The sequence below is a fragment of the Herpailurus yagouaroundi genome, unplaced genomic scaffold, assembly GCF_014898765.1.
Source record: "Herpailurus yagouaroundi ecotype Mexico unplaced genomic scaffold, PumYag 162, whole genome shotgun sequence".
In the NCBI taxonomy this organism is placed as follows: Eukaryota; Metazoa; Chordata; class Mammalia; order Carnivora; family Felidae; genus Herpailurus; species Herpailurus yagouaroundi.
The window spans coordinates 24,715,466-24,730,777 of record NW_024412403.1 but is presented as its reverse complement, the minus strand read 5'-3'; the positions used below and the strand labels follow the sequence as shown (position 1 = coordinate 24,730,777).

At 35.0% G+C, this 15,312-nt stretch overlaps 1 long non-coding RNA gene across 1 annotated transcript in view; it reads left to right on the top strand.

The window, feature by feature from the left end:
• The first annotated feature begins 13,304 nt into the window (after window positions 1-13,304).
• Window positions 13,305-15,312, top strand: part of LOC121035749 (uncharacterized) — a 21,451-nt gene continuing 19,443 nt past the window's right edge. Inside the window, exon 1 of the long non-coding RNA XR_005793044.1 lies at window positions 13,305-13,436. This is a non-coding gene — a long non-coding RNA (uncharacterized LOC121035749). The remainder of the gene's footprint in view (window positions 13,437-15,312) is intronic.

The window sequence follows — 15,312 nt, the reverse complement described above, 5'->3', positions numbered from 1 at the left end:
ATTGATAGGAGACCAAAGAAAATCTGAACAGAGCCGCTTACTGACTTTTCAAAGGATCTTTTGTGTAAGACCATAAAGAAAATCCATCCCCCCTCATTTTTTGACAGTATGGCAACATATATCATCCATAACTATGGCAATTTGCAAACAGGTAAACCCTCAATCTTTTTTATGAGAAATGAAGCAGATAATAAAATGGAGCGTCCTATTCCAAAGTAACTGGACTGAATGCTGATAGTTGTTTGATTCTTCTTATTTTAACACGGCCACTTGGCTTATGTATTTCTGCTCAATTGCAGTGTAAGAGAGTACAAAGCGATCAATGAAATGCTGGAGGAAATTGAGCACAGAGGATTTCCTGATGTTGCTTAAAAAGCACAGGTTAAGATGTGCTAATGAGCACAGTTCATTTTAATTGCCAATAACTATTGGGATTATCTGATAAACATGAAAAACATTTTCCCTTTTCTATATAAAATCCTGATGTAAAATATTCCTACTAGTGCAGTCAGGTAGAAATTAATAGAGAGGTAGTTTAGGGTAGTAAAACTTAGGGAAGTCTGAATTATATTCTCTGTTCTTTTGCTAATTAGCTTCCCTTGGGACAATGACTTCCCTTGCTTGTGCCTCACTTAAAAAAAAAAATGAGTCTGCACCATTCATTAAAATTTCAGACTTACGTGTAGATTTTATGTACAGTCAGGGAATTAAGTGTCTCCCTCACCCATTTGACAGTTCAGAAATAGAAGGAGTGCTCTAAGATTTCTCAGTGTGTGGGTGTGTGCCTGTGTGTATAAGACAGAGAAGAAGAAGAGAGAGAGATAAATCTAGATATGTCCTATCTGTGAACATTTCCTGTTAATTAATGCTGGGTTTTTTAGTTCTCAGCTATATCACTTTCCTCCATGTGTTCCATACCAATTAAAAAAACCTGCTTAGCAGTCAGATAGGAAATGTGGCTTTGCTCAGAAACAAATTTTAACTTCCAATACTCCATCTTAAATTTAAAAACAATTCTTGTTCATTTTTTTTTTTTTGAGAGAGAGAGAGAGAGAGGGAGAGAGAGAATGAGTGAGGAAGAGGGGCAGAGGAAGAGGGAGAGAGAGAATCTTAAGCAGACTCCACACTCAGCATGGAGCTGATGTGGGTTTCCATCTTATGACCGTTGAGATCGTGACCTGAACTGAAATCAAGAGCCAAAGTTTAATCAACTGAGCCACCCAGGTGCCCCCCAATACTCTATCATAAACTTAACTAATCTTAAAACTGCTGACCTTCATGTTTACAAAAGAAAATTTTCACTGGGCACATGTTAAAAATGGCAAATGGAACTTTACTCAGGATCACTGCACTAGGGCAGAGATTGAATTCAATTCCACTGAAATAAAAGGTAGCAGTTTGTTTGTTTGTTTAACCTGGTATGACAAAACAAAAGCGCAAAACCTCTGATGGTTACCAGGGGGGGAGGTGGATGGGTATGCATTAAATAGGTGATGGGGATTAGGGAGTGACCCTGTTGTATGGAGGTGTAGAACCACCACATTGTACACCTGAATTAATATTATACTGTATGTTAACTAATGAATTTAAATAAAAACTTAAAAAATAAAATTGTGGGTTTTAAGCTGCAAACAGTAGATAAGAAAAACAAATTAAAATCTGGATGAGCTAATGGATAAGAGGTATAGGACTTCATGGGGAAGGATGGTCAATATGATGAGCCATCTCTCTGTGTTTCCTAATTGTCACTTATCTAGTGAGGCTCCTATCATCCCACAGAGACTGGGAAACTGGGTTCCTATCTTTCTTGATGGTCACATTTCAAAGGGATTGATCCTGGGTTATTGAGAAAAATGTTCCTGAGCTGAAGAAGATTTGGGTCTCAGAGGGGCAGAGAAAGAATGTACAACTGCATGTTTTCTAAAGTAAATGTTCTAAGAAAGGGAGTTCAGAGGCCTAAATTCAGGAAGAAGCATACCTAAAGTTTAGTCAAACTGAGAATAGTAAAGCCATCTTGCTCACACCACAGGTAGAAGACTAACCTTAAATGGTTATTAAATTCAGGCAACAAAGGAACAAACTCTCATCCAATCTCTCTCTCTCTCTCTCCGCCCCCACCCCACCCCCAGCCCCCCCCCCTCACTCACATACACACACACACACACACACACACACACACACACGCACACACACACACACACACACACACACACATAAATGGGCTGATCCTGAGAAGTGAGCACGGAGACCAGAAGACAATAACTACCACACTGGGAATCCTTCTGTCAAATCTCCTATCATAAAAACCACTCTTTCTCTTGTGTAGACATCTAAATCAAGGAATATGGAAAGAAAAGAGATCAGAAATGTTTTTCCGAAAAACTGCTTCAATTTGAGGAACATGCAAAGTCACCATAGCATTAAAATATACATAAACATTTGAGCATTATCATTTATTTTTAGTTTCTAACCATAATCCAAGAACATATTGAATCTATATAAAATAAATGGTTTAGCATCTTTGATTCTTAATTATACTATGTTTCTTTATCTGTTTCTATTGTGTTTTTACCATTATCATTATGCATAATCTTTTTTTTTCTTTGTATATTGGGTGATTATTTTATTGGATGCTGGTCTTTTTTGTACACATTTAAATTTTTTGGTTTTATATCTAGGACACAATTATGTTTCTTAGAAACAGTTCAGAGATTTGCTTTTGAAGGTTTTATTAAGTGGTACGAGAACAGCCTTCAATTTGAGAATAATTTGGGCCCATTACTGAGGCAATACTTTTCTGAGGGCCAACAGGTTACTTGAAGAGATCCTTCTAGGTGTGTGTGGTCCTCGGGATTTTTACACCTGCTCCTCCATGGTCCTTCTTATAGCTCCTTCCATGCAGACAAAGACTCAAGGGACACCTGTGCAAATCTAAAGATTCTTTCTCTTTGTGCAACTCTTCCTTCTCTGGTAGTTTGCTACCCTTTACTCTAAACTCTGTGTCCTCAACTCACTGAGATCCCTGGGATGGTTCCCTTTGAGTTTCCTCTCCTGTGTTGTGGCTGAGAAACTCTTCATGCATTGAACTGGGCATGTGTGTTCACTTGCTTTATTTCTCTTCTCTCAGAGATTACTGTCCTGAGCTGTCTCTTGTCCAATGGCTGAAAAGCACTTTTTTTTCATGGAATTTTTTTATATATTGCTTTAGTTTTTTCATGTAGAAGTGTAAATCTTGTCCTGTTATTTTGTCATAACTATCAGTCTCATCATTAGCATTTCATATAGCATGTGTGAGTGTATATAGAAAGTGGAGTGTGAAAGCAAAGATTAGTAAGAGTGAATGAAGTAGAAGCAGTAAAGATGTAGTCTACCTAAAGACCATATGATTTCACATATATATGGAATTTAAGAAGCAAAGCAGATGAACATAGGGGAAGTGAAAAAATAGAGAGAAGGAAGCAAACCATGAGACTCTTAACTGTAGAGAACAAACTGAGGGTTGATGGAGGGAGGTGGGCGGGGGATGGGCTAAATGAGTGATGGGTATTAAGGAGGGCACTTGTTTGATGAGCTCTGAGCGTTATATGTGAGTGATGAATCACTAAATTCTACACCTGAAACCCATTTTGCCACATATGTTAACTACTAGAATTTAAATAAAACTTGAAATCCAAAAAAAAAGAAAAAAAAAAGGAACAACAACAACCACCAAAAGATTTAGTCTATCAGGTGATTCCTCCATGATTTGATTTAGACTGATGAAATATTTGAACTATACAAAATAATATTGGCCACACTTCGTTACACAGAACATGTGCTTTGAATAACTTCAGGTGTTTATGTCGAGATGATATTTTCAAATAAGCACTGGAAATGATGGCCTCAAAACTTCATTGTTGAGAAGTCATCATAAGCATTTGAGTATTTTCCATCTACATGACCTTGGATAGGTCACTTAATCTGTTTATCTGTTTGCTCATAGTTTAAATAGCAATGATAATAGTACCTCTTTCATCAAGTTGCTCTAAAGATTAAATGACTTCACAAATATAAAGATCTGAGAACTGTGCGTGGCACAGAGTAAGTGCTTTACAGTGTTAACAAACATTTAGTAATCTGATAAGTCCTGCCGTAAACCTATATAAACCCACATAACTGATTATTGTAATACTTAAATGTACCTAAGTATGAAGAGATTTTCACCTCAAAACATGTATCATCAATTGTCTTTTAGAACTATCTGCTTTGAGTAGCACTGATACAAAGGAAAAGAAAGATTATTTGTCTGATTATTCTTTATATAAATAAAATTCTTTATAAATATCACAGCCACATTTTTGTTAGGTATGGGTAAAGGTTCTCCAAAAACCCCTATGAGATCTGGACGGGATTCATATATTTAATACCTCACCCTTGGAGTTTTTTGTAGCCTCATATTTAATGGTATCCTAGTAGACAGATTTCTACTGGCATATATATTTGATAAAGTGTCACTCTGTCAAAGCTTTTCCCTAAACAAAAGACAAAATTTAAATATCCTTGTGGTTGCTTCAAAGTTGATGTTGTTGCATCAGTTATGTGTTTCACGATCTCAAGTAAATAAATGTGTGAGTTAGATCCATGCCAGATGGATTATGGTTAGGATATTTCTCTTTGATGGTGTGAATTTTGCTGGGCTTTAACTATTAGAAGATGGCAGGACTTACAGTTTGAATGTATCAGGACACCCATGAACTTTTAATAGTCAGGACACAGAAGGGATATGGCCCGATAGATGTTTGTATTTTATTTAGCACAATTCAGCAGGGGCTCATCGCTTCATTTGATCAACATGTGGACGAATGATTGAGAAATTTCTAATTACTAAGCTCAGTGAAGACATTCAGCTACAGAAGAAGAGAGGATTGACATGAAGGCATAACTTAGGACCTGACTCTGGGCCATTGTGACTGGGAACAGCAGTAATTCCCACTAACTTTCCTGCAGGAGATCTAGAATCACACAGAGTTTTGCATTATTGTTTCACTCTGTGCAATATGGTCACCTGAGAACACCTAAGAAAAAAAATTGTTTATGAAATGTAGGTTAATGTTAATACTTCTGTCAGGGATGTGAAATATTCCTTTTCACTTAACTGAATAGAGTGAATTTGCTGCCACATTCTGGTAATTTGAATTTATTATAACAATTAGTGTATGTTTAAGAAAAACCACTGGAGACTTTTTAAGGGTGAAGAAAATGGTGATTTAATCTTTAGTCAGAGAGCACAAGCTTCACACATAACCTCCAAACAAATCTGTATACGTTTGCATTGAGACACTTAATATGATCACTTAGGTTAGTTGGAGTTCTTAAATTACTTTTGACATTCTACATTAATTTTAATTATTTTCCTTAGTGATTGAAATGTAATAATTTAATCTCATGTAATTTTCATGCTTACTAGGCCCTAGGGGACATTTTGTATATGAATTTCAGTCATTTCATTAGAAACACATGCCTAAATGTTAGTAGGGATCTCCCGGCAGTTTCTTATCTTTTCTCTTCCATGGTATTAAAGAAGTTATGTAGTTCTGCTAGAATACTAAACATGCAGTTAAGTTTGTATGTAAATTTTACTCTCTGTATGCTATTATTGATATTAACACAATTTAAAAACTGTCTGTGATAGGCTCTCTAAAGTAACGTCTCCAAGCCTTTTTAGAATACCTCTTAGGTTTCAGCCATCATCCTGCTGCAGTGGCTACTATTTATGTAGCCTTTAGTAGAGGCCATGAGCTACTATGCACTGAGCTACTATGAACAAATCATAACTTAAAATATGAAAGAAAAGGAAAAAGGAAACCATTATTTTAATTCTGCTCAACTGTTCGAGTGACAAAAACGAAGAAAATTTTGCTTTATTTCTGATACTACAAGGTGGCCATAATGTCAGGAAATACAGGTATTATATAGATAAATACATATAAGTATTTATATGGTTTTTGTCATGTGAATATTATTAAATATACAGTGTTAATTCAAAATATGAATATAAATAGTATCTATACTGGCTAATATATTGTATTTATATGTATATAAAATATGGTTTATTGATATTATAACAATACATCAATATGCTATACATTCCATAATATGTAATTGGTAACACATAATTCAAAGCATGAATTGCACTGAGCAATAAAATGTATAAATTTGTGATGTGTCTGATAATCCCTGTGTCCGATTTTTATTGCATGAACACATGCTTGCCTCATAACTCAGAAGACATAATCTAGGGGTTTCAAGTGAATTACAAAAAATCCAAATATCTGTTTTTAGAATTTAAAGAAATTATTAATTTTAACTTGCTTTTTCATAAAATTTCTAAAAATCAGTTGCAAAGATAACGGCCAATTTCTTATTTTTATTTTTTTTAAATTTTTTAAGTTTATTTATTTTTGAGATAGAGACAGCACAAGTGGAGGAGGGATAGAGACAGGGAGTGACAGAGAATCCCAAGCAGGCTGTGCACTGTCAGCATGGAGCCCAATGCAGGGTTCGAACTTATGAACCATGAGATCATGACCTGAGCCAAAACCAGGTCAGATGCTTAAGGTCGGATGCTTAACTGACTGAGCCACCCACGTGCCCCACTAGGCACATTTCAAATATGACATGAAAAGCCTATTTTAAAATATTTTGGCAATTTTCAGCAAAATACTATTATAGTAACATGATAAACATCAAATTCATCATTCACTATGAGATAAATGAATAATGCTGCTCTTGCCAAAAGTCATGCAATGTTGTAATACTCGTATGTCAGAGCAATAAAAAATATTTATTTTAGTATTTTATGTTATGAATTAGCTATGATAGTTATCTTCCAAATAAAATCAAAGTTTTCCAGTATAATATGTCTTTGTTACTTTTTGGCCATCCAGTACGTGGACCCCTTAACTCTACTTCTGCTAATAGGAATTTTGAAATCTCCCTTTCTCCGTATTTGATGCATACATTTTTGGTGAGGACCTATCTCTCACCTCTAGATCTAAGACAAACAGTTTTTCTTATCACTTTGACCACAGTGATTGTTTTATGGCTTGTTATTTGATTCAGTCAGAACAAAAGGATTCAGTAACTTTCTTGATGAAAACTCTGGGTGAAAAGACCCTTATTGTTTTCCCAAATGCATTACAAATCAACGTTGTAAAGGCTAAATTGAGTAGAGTACTTTTACCTGGTAACAAAACTACAATAGCAGAAGGCAATGCTGAGAGATACACAGATTGACTCATCATATCAAGATTGAGCCCTGAAGCCAGCCATGACTTTTGTCAACCTAGTGAGTGAATTTTAATTTATGTGAAAAGAACTTTCTGAGTAGGCCAATTTATATTAGTTTTTGTTTGGTAAGCAAAAAGGGGAATCTGGCACCCTGGTTGTTATCCACCATCCCTTCACACAACCCCCTGCTCAGGGAATCCTGCCTGGGATTTGCTGATATTGAAGAAAGATCAATATCCACTGTCAGTTTGGTCCCTAAGTAGAGTAGTCAATAATTATGGGTTGAATACTAGAGCTTAAACAGTTAGCTTCCATAGATTGTTGAACTGATACTTAAAAGAAAAAAATAATTACCACTTGAAGTGTGAGTCAGAGAAGAACAAGTCCATACAGAGATTCTAAGTACCAGTAATCATGGAGTGTGAGCATTGAAATCTTTCAACATGGTATGTATGCCAAGACCTGCTTTTCTGTGATCTGCCCTGATCGTGATTCTTGTTCTACATAGGAATAGATTTCCACTTTTTCTCTGAATGGCTACATAAACTTCCATTTGTTAAGGTAATTTAAACAGCCTGCCTCAGGAGACAAAAATAGCCTAATGAAGATACTTTACTTTGATATCATATGGGTTTATAGTTTACAGACATATTTTATCATTGGAATAAAATGTATAGCCTTATTTTTCATCATTTTATTGTTCTGTCTTAAAGATTATTTGGGTATATGGTGATAGATAATGCCGGTCTTTGTTAAAACTCATAAACATGTATACCAAAGAGGGTGAATTAAGTTTTAATGGTGGCTCAGTTGGTTGAGTGTCTGACTCTTGATTTCAGCTCAGGTCATGATACCAGGGTCACATGATCGAACCCCACATTGGGCTCTGCACTGGGCATGGAGCCTGCTTGAGATTCTCTCTCTTTCTGTCTGTCTCTCTCTCTCTCTCTGTCTCTCTCTCTCTCTCTCTCTCTCTGTCTACCTGTCTCTCTGTCTCTCTCTCTCTCTTTCCCTCTGCCCCTCCACTGCTTGCACACTCTCACTAAAATAAAAAAAAGTTAATGAGTGTAAATTATACCTAAACAAAATATCTATGCCTGTAAAAATTGCGCAGATATCACCTTAGTCATCATCATTATCTTCTTAATTACCCCCCAGTTATAGGATGAAGTGTGGATGGAGATATCAATGAGGCAAGCATAGCAGAATACTTACAATCATTGCAGCTGGGTGATTGACATATGGAGGGTCATAATAATGTTAGTTAAATTTGTATATGCTTGAATTTTTCCATAGTAAAAGTGAAAAGAAAAAAAAACATAGGCACACATACACAAATACACATACACACATTTCACAAACCAAATGAAAATATTTGGACACTGCATGAGAAATTATCCTGAGCACTGGCTTAACATCCTCCAGATTATTTGTCCAAGCGGCAGCTAAAATTGTCTAAAATTCACCAATCTCAAGGAATATATCTCTGAGGGATGGGGCAAGCCTTTATTTTAAGCAATGGTATAAAAATATAAAAAGAAACACTACTTTAACAGGTACCGAGGGAAAAAGTAGAAACGCAATAGAATGGTGAAAGTTCATGAGAATTTAGAAGTTAAAATTCTGTGATTGGGGCCTAATTCTATCACTTATCAGCTGTGTGAGCTTATGGAAGTGATTTAACCTCTCTGAGGCCAGTTTCTTCAGTAAAATGTCAATGAAAGCAGTTGCCTCATTAGACTGTTTTGAGGAACAATTGGAATAATGCATGCACAAGCTATTTGTAAAACTGAAATTGTGGTTATTATTCTCTATTTTGTGTCTTAGAAACTTTTTTGAAAAGAAATGCATAACCAGCAGCTCACTTATTCTGCAATTTGTAAAGAACTCAAAATGTTGGAAAGTGTCATCTCTTTTATCTAGTATTTTTCTTTTTGATTTTGTAGTTCACAGACAGCAGCAGTCAATTACCACCCTAGTTCCAAATGCTTTAATAAAATCATTCTGTATGCTCAGAACAAATAACAACCGGAATTGAGAAATAAATTGTTGAATAAAATATGGCAGAGCACAAAGTATTTCATAAAAGTACATAGACTGCATTCTCCAATATATCAATCTATTTATTTTGCTGAGAATGCTCAAGAGAATAGTTTCCTTTATAAAACATGCACATACATCATTGATTTTGCAAATTGTATTTCTTAGTAAGGAATAGATTATAGATTGCTTCAGGGAGATAGCTGTGATGTTGAATGACAGATGAACTTGGCATTAGAACACTTGGGCCAAGATCTTTAATTTTCTACGTGCTACGTATTTGACGTTCAATATTCACCTACCTCTCAGAGCCTTGGGTCCCTGATAATCAGAACAGTAATTATAGTTGCTACTTCAACAGCTGCTATTCAAAACGTTGTGATAAACATTTCATGAACTAATAAATCTATCTCTTCTATAATACATTTTATTGAATTTAATAAATACTAAATGCATTTATAAAGAACTCACTTTTGATTTTGTTTCCTTCTTTAGAAATTACTTTATTTTAACCTGAAAATAAATATTTTGATAAGCTATATCAAGCTTTACCAAAGAGATTCTTTATCACAAATAATAAATACCGTAATTGTGCTTAAGTCTCCATCTTCTGTGATTGTGAAATTTAAATTTTTTCTCTAGTTTTAAAATAAAATTATCTTGAGCAAAATTTTGTTGAAAATTGACTTTACCTTCTGTTCAACATACAGCCCATATATCAACAAACCCCAAGCTATAGTGTTTGTAAAATGAATACGTATATAAGGAAGTATATATAAATATGTATGTATAAAGAACAGGTATGTTTCTGCCTTTGCATGCCATTATTATGTAATTTCTCATATATAAACTAGTCACTTGACCTATGTGATATAAAAAGGCATCTGTAGGTAATATATGCATATTTGCTTTGGTCTTACAATAATCTATTACTTCAGCTCTATTCTAATTTACCTAATTAAAATGTATAATCTTGATTTTAAGGTAAAATATATTTTTATTTCAAATTAATATTAGTATCAGAAATGTACAACCATGTATACTATATACATTTTATATGTACTTTAGCCAATAAATCATATTGGTAATAAAAATAGAAATAAATATATATATATATTTTGATAAATAGTCATAAAGACACAAGATGGCAGTGCTAGTCTTTATTAGTTCTGGAAGTATGACAGTGCACTTGAAAATTTATTACATTTCTCTTGTTTTTCTTCTCAGTTTTTGTAAAGATGTTTTCACCTCCATGCATAAACTTTTATCTATTTTGTGGAATTGAAAAAAATTCTAACGGGAGTATACTATCATCGATCTATCCATTGGCAGCTACTGTGTTTAGTACTTTTGTCTTTAAAAACTTGAGTTTCCTCATCCATATTATGAACATGTTAGTCTAGATAATCTTTAACTTTCTTCCACTTCTGTATATCTATAACATTTATAAAATTAAGAATTGCACATTCAAATGAATTTTCTATATCTTAATGATTAAATGTATTCAAAAATTGAGATAAGAATGACAGCAGGCTTTCTGCTAATTCAGTGATTGAAGAAAGATCAGTGGTAACTCTGACTGCTTGTTCTTCAATGGAATTGAAATATTTAGAGTTAAAGTTATGGAACTTTTATGTAAAAAACAACTGCACTTATTATCATTTAACAGTTAATGACCATTGCCAGGCTTTCTGTAGCAAGGAATACATGACATGCCATTCCATTGTACTAAAAAGTGTCAAAGATGGGATCTGTGAACTTCCAATTTTCACATCTCCAAATAAGTCTTTCTCTATAATTCTGCTGATTTTAGAGAAACTGAGAACTATTTTCTTTTCTGGAAGTAGTATGATAACATCTTACCCATTTGTGTTTCCTGAGTTTTTTTTTGTTTTTGTTTTTGTTTTTGTTTGTTTCATTTTTGTTTTTCTTTTTCTTCTTACTCTCGTCAGGAAATTTAGGCTAAGGTTTTTTGTTTGGGCTTCTATAAGAAAACACATTAGGCTGGGGTGGTTTATAAACAACATAAATTTATTTCTTATAGTCCTGGACATTGGTAGGTCTAAGAAGAAGGTATGGGCAGATTTGGTATCTGGTGGGAAATCACTTCTTGGTTCATAGACAGCTATTTTTTTGCTGTATCCTCAGGGAAGGGGCAAGGGAACTACTTAGGGTCTCTTTTATTAGGACTCTCATCCCATTCATGAGGGCTTTACTCTTATAATCTTATCATATGTAAGAAAAATAAATATTAAAAATGAGAATCATTATAAGCTTCTGTGAAAATTTCAAGGATCCAAACATACATCTGGTTGGAATTAGTGAAGAAAAGAGGGCAGAAGTAATACTTGATGAAATCATGAATGAAAACTTCTCATAATTACCCACATTACTACCCATGCACATAAATCTAAGAAACTTTTGAAAACCATTTAATATAAAAAAGGGCAAAATATTTGGACAGAAACTTCACCAAAGACAACACATGGAATGCAAATAGATACATGAAAAAAAGCTAAGTATCATTAGTCTTGAAGAAAATGCAAATCAAGGTGCACCTGGGTGGCTCAGCAGGTTAAACATATGACTTTGGCTCAGGTCATGATCTCACAGTTTGTGGGTTTGAGCCCCACATCAGGCTCTGTGCTGACAGCTCAGAGCCTGGAGCCTGTGCAGATTCTGTGACTCCCTCTCTCTCTCTGCCCTTCCCTGCTTGTATTCTAAACAAATAAACAAACAAACATTAAAAAAAAAGAAAATGCAAATCAAAATCACAATGAGATAACATTAGACATCTATTCAATTGGTTAAAATGAAAAGAACTGACCATACCAGGTGATGTGAAGATTGTGGAGGAACTGGACTTCTCACATACCCCTGGTGAGCAAGTGAAATGATACATCTATTTTGGAAAACAATGTGGTAGTTTCTTTAAAAAGTCAAAGGTATACATACTACATGATCCTGGCATTCCACTCCTACTTATTTATCCAAGAGAAATGGAAGCATATGTCCATTCAAGACTTGTTCCCAAATTCTCATGCTCATAGCAGCTTTATTTCTAATGGACTAAAGCAGAAATAACCCAAATGTACATTATCAGGTGAATGGATAAAAACATTTAGGTGCATTGGTCCAAGATGATACCACTTGGTAATAACAAGAAATGATTTATGCAATGAATTTGATTTAGGGATGAATCTTAAAATAATTATGTTGAGTGACAAGAGACTAAAAAAAGAATACACATTATATGATTACATTTATATAACTTTTGGATAATTTTGTTTAATGATTTACTGCAGAAATAGATCAGTGGTTGCTTGAGGAGACCAGGGGATGGGAATAGAAACAGGAGAGGAAAAATGCAAAGGCATGAGAAAACTTATATGATTGATGGATATGTTTACAGTCTTCAATTGTAGAGGTTTCATGTGTCAAAATTTACAAATTATATAAAGTTGAGAAGTGTTATGTTAGCTATACCTCAACACAGCTATAAAAAAGAGTTTAAAGATCTCCTTTTTTGTCCTCTGACTGAAGAATTACTTTTAAAATTTCTGGGAGGAAAATAGATTAAAAAGTACCACAAAAACTTGTTGCCAGATTTTCTTTCAAAAAATTTTTTTTTCAAAAAAAATTTTTAATGTTTATTTATTTTTGACAGATGAGAGACAGAGCACGAGTGGGCGAAGGGCAGAGAGAGAGGGAGACACAGAATCTGAAGCAGGCTCCAGGCTCTGAGCTGTCAGCACAGACCCCGATGTGGGGCTTGAACTCACAAACCGCAAAATCAGGACCTGAGTCGAAGTCGGACGCTCAACCGACTGAGCCACCCAGGCATCCCACGAGATTTTCTTTCAATTGACAATCACTGGCACTTGACCACAAAATATTCGTATCAGTTGATGAACACATCTATTTGATGAAAAAAGAGGGAGGTGAACTAAGAAACAGACTCTTAACGATAGAGAACAAACTGATGGTTACTGAGGGCAGGTGGGTTAAATGGGTGATGTGGATTAAGGACAGCACTTGTGAAGAGCACTGGGTGTTGTATGAAGTGGTGAATCACTAAATTCTACTATTGAAACTAATATTACACTGTATGTTAACTGGAATTTAATGTTTTTAATGTTTATTCATTTTTGAGAGAAAGAGAAAGAGACAGAGCGAGTGGGGCAAGAGCAGAGAGAGGAGGGGACACAGAATTTGAAGCAGGCTCCAGGCTCTGAGCTGCCAGCACAGAGCTGGGTGCGGGGCTTGAACCCATGAACCATGAGATCATGACCTGAGCCTAAGTCAGATGCTTAACCAACTGAGCCACCCAGGCACACCAGCTAACTGGAATTTAAATAAAAACTTAAAGAAAAAAAAAAAAACCTTCAAAATGCATTTCAAATGTACCATGTGCCATACAGGAATAGAAAGAAAGAAAAAATACACAGTGTAGTAGCCCCTTTTAACGATCATTTCATTTTCCACAGTTTCAGTTACCCATGGTCAATCACAACCCAGGGGCAGATGATCCTCCTCTGACATATCGTCAGAAGTCATTAGCAGACTAATGCTACCTCACAATGCCTAAATCATTCGCCTCACTTCATCTTGTCACATAGATATTTTATCATCTCATCATAAGGGTGAGAACAGTATGCGAAGGTATTTTGACAGAAAAAGAGAGACCACATTCACATAACTATTATTAGAGTATATTGTTATAATTCTATTTTATAGTTACTGTTATTAATTTCTACTATGCCTAATTTGTAAATTAAACTTTCTCACAGGTAGGTATGCATAGGAAGAATCATAGTATATTTAGGATCAGGTACTATCTGTGGTTTCAGGCATCTCCTGGGGGTCTTGAAACAGATCCCCAGGACAAGGAGGGGCTGTTGTAAAGCTTATTCTAAGAGAGTTCACCACATCATTGTTTCACTACAGTCAGCTCTGATTTGCTACTCAGAGACCTCCCTCCTTCTTCTTCCTTTCTGTTACATACCTACAAATACTCTGCATTTTCCTGCAGGTAGCCATGCCATTTTTACCTTTTATTTTCTTCTTTGCTTTGTGATTTATACTTGTGAATCTAGCCAATTTATTCTTGCTAGTACTCTGCTTCCCAGAGTCTAAATTCAGGACCCTCCGTAGGAAGGATGGAATTAATGATGATTTGTGATTTTCCGAATTCCGGGCTGGTCAAGTCAAATTCAAGTTAGAGAAACAAAGAAATTATAAACTATAGTTCACTCTCCTTTCCTTTATCCAACGCTTCATCCCTAACAATGTGGGTCATTTTAACTTACACTAACTTGTACTTTTAGTGGGCATATAATAATAGAAAAATAGTTTACAGCTATACAATGTGTGATGTGTGTGTGTGTGTGTGTGTGTGTGTGTGTGTGTGTGAGAGAGAGAGAGAGAGAGAGAGACAGACAGACAGACATCCTCTCCTAAATCATCCTCAGAAACTTTATCACGTAAGAACTGTTATTTCTCCCATTTTACATATAAGAAACTGAGGCATGGAGAGATTAAGTAAATTGCCCAGCATGAAGAGATACAGGCAGTCTGGCTTCACAACGTGTACACATGTGGAAAATACTGAGAAGAGAAGAGCTGACGGGCGTCATTCCAGCAATTCAGAAAAGTGGAACAGATCTATTAAACAGTCCTTATTTTCTTATGTCCTATACCTAAGGACTCCACTTAAAGAATTATTTTCCAGATTGGCTTAGGATTTATAGTTCCATTATCTAGGAAGAAAGAAGAGTGAGAAGGCAGTCAGTAACTGAGAGGAAAACAAGCAAATGTCAATTTTGAAATTGTTATTTAATTCCAAATAATTAAAGATAATAGGATGAAAGATGTGTGTTTGAGTGCAAATGGCTGCTGATGTATTCTTCAAACACAAAAGCCAAAGAACAGTGATTTTCAGAAAGCCAACAAATAAATTTAGTTTCTAGCCAACTTAGAAATAAACACAAAACATTAAATTTG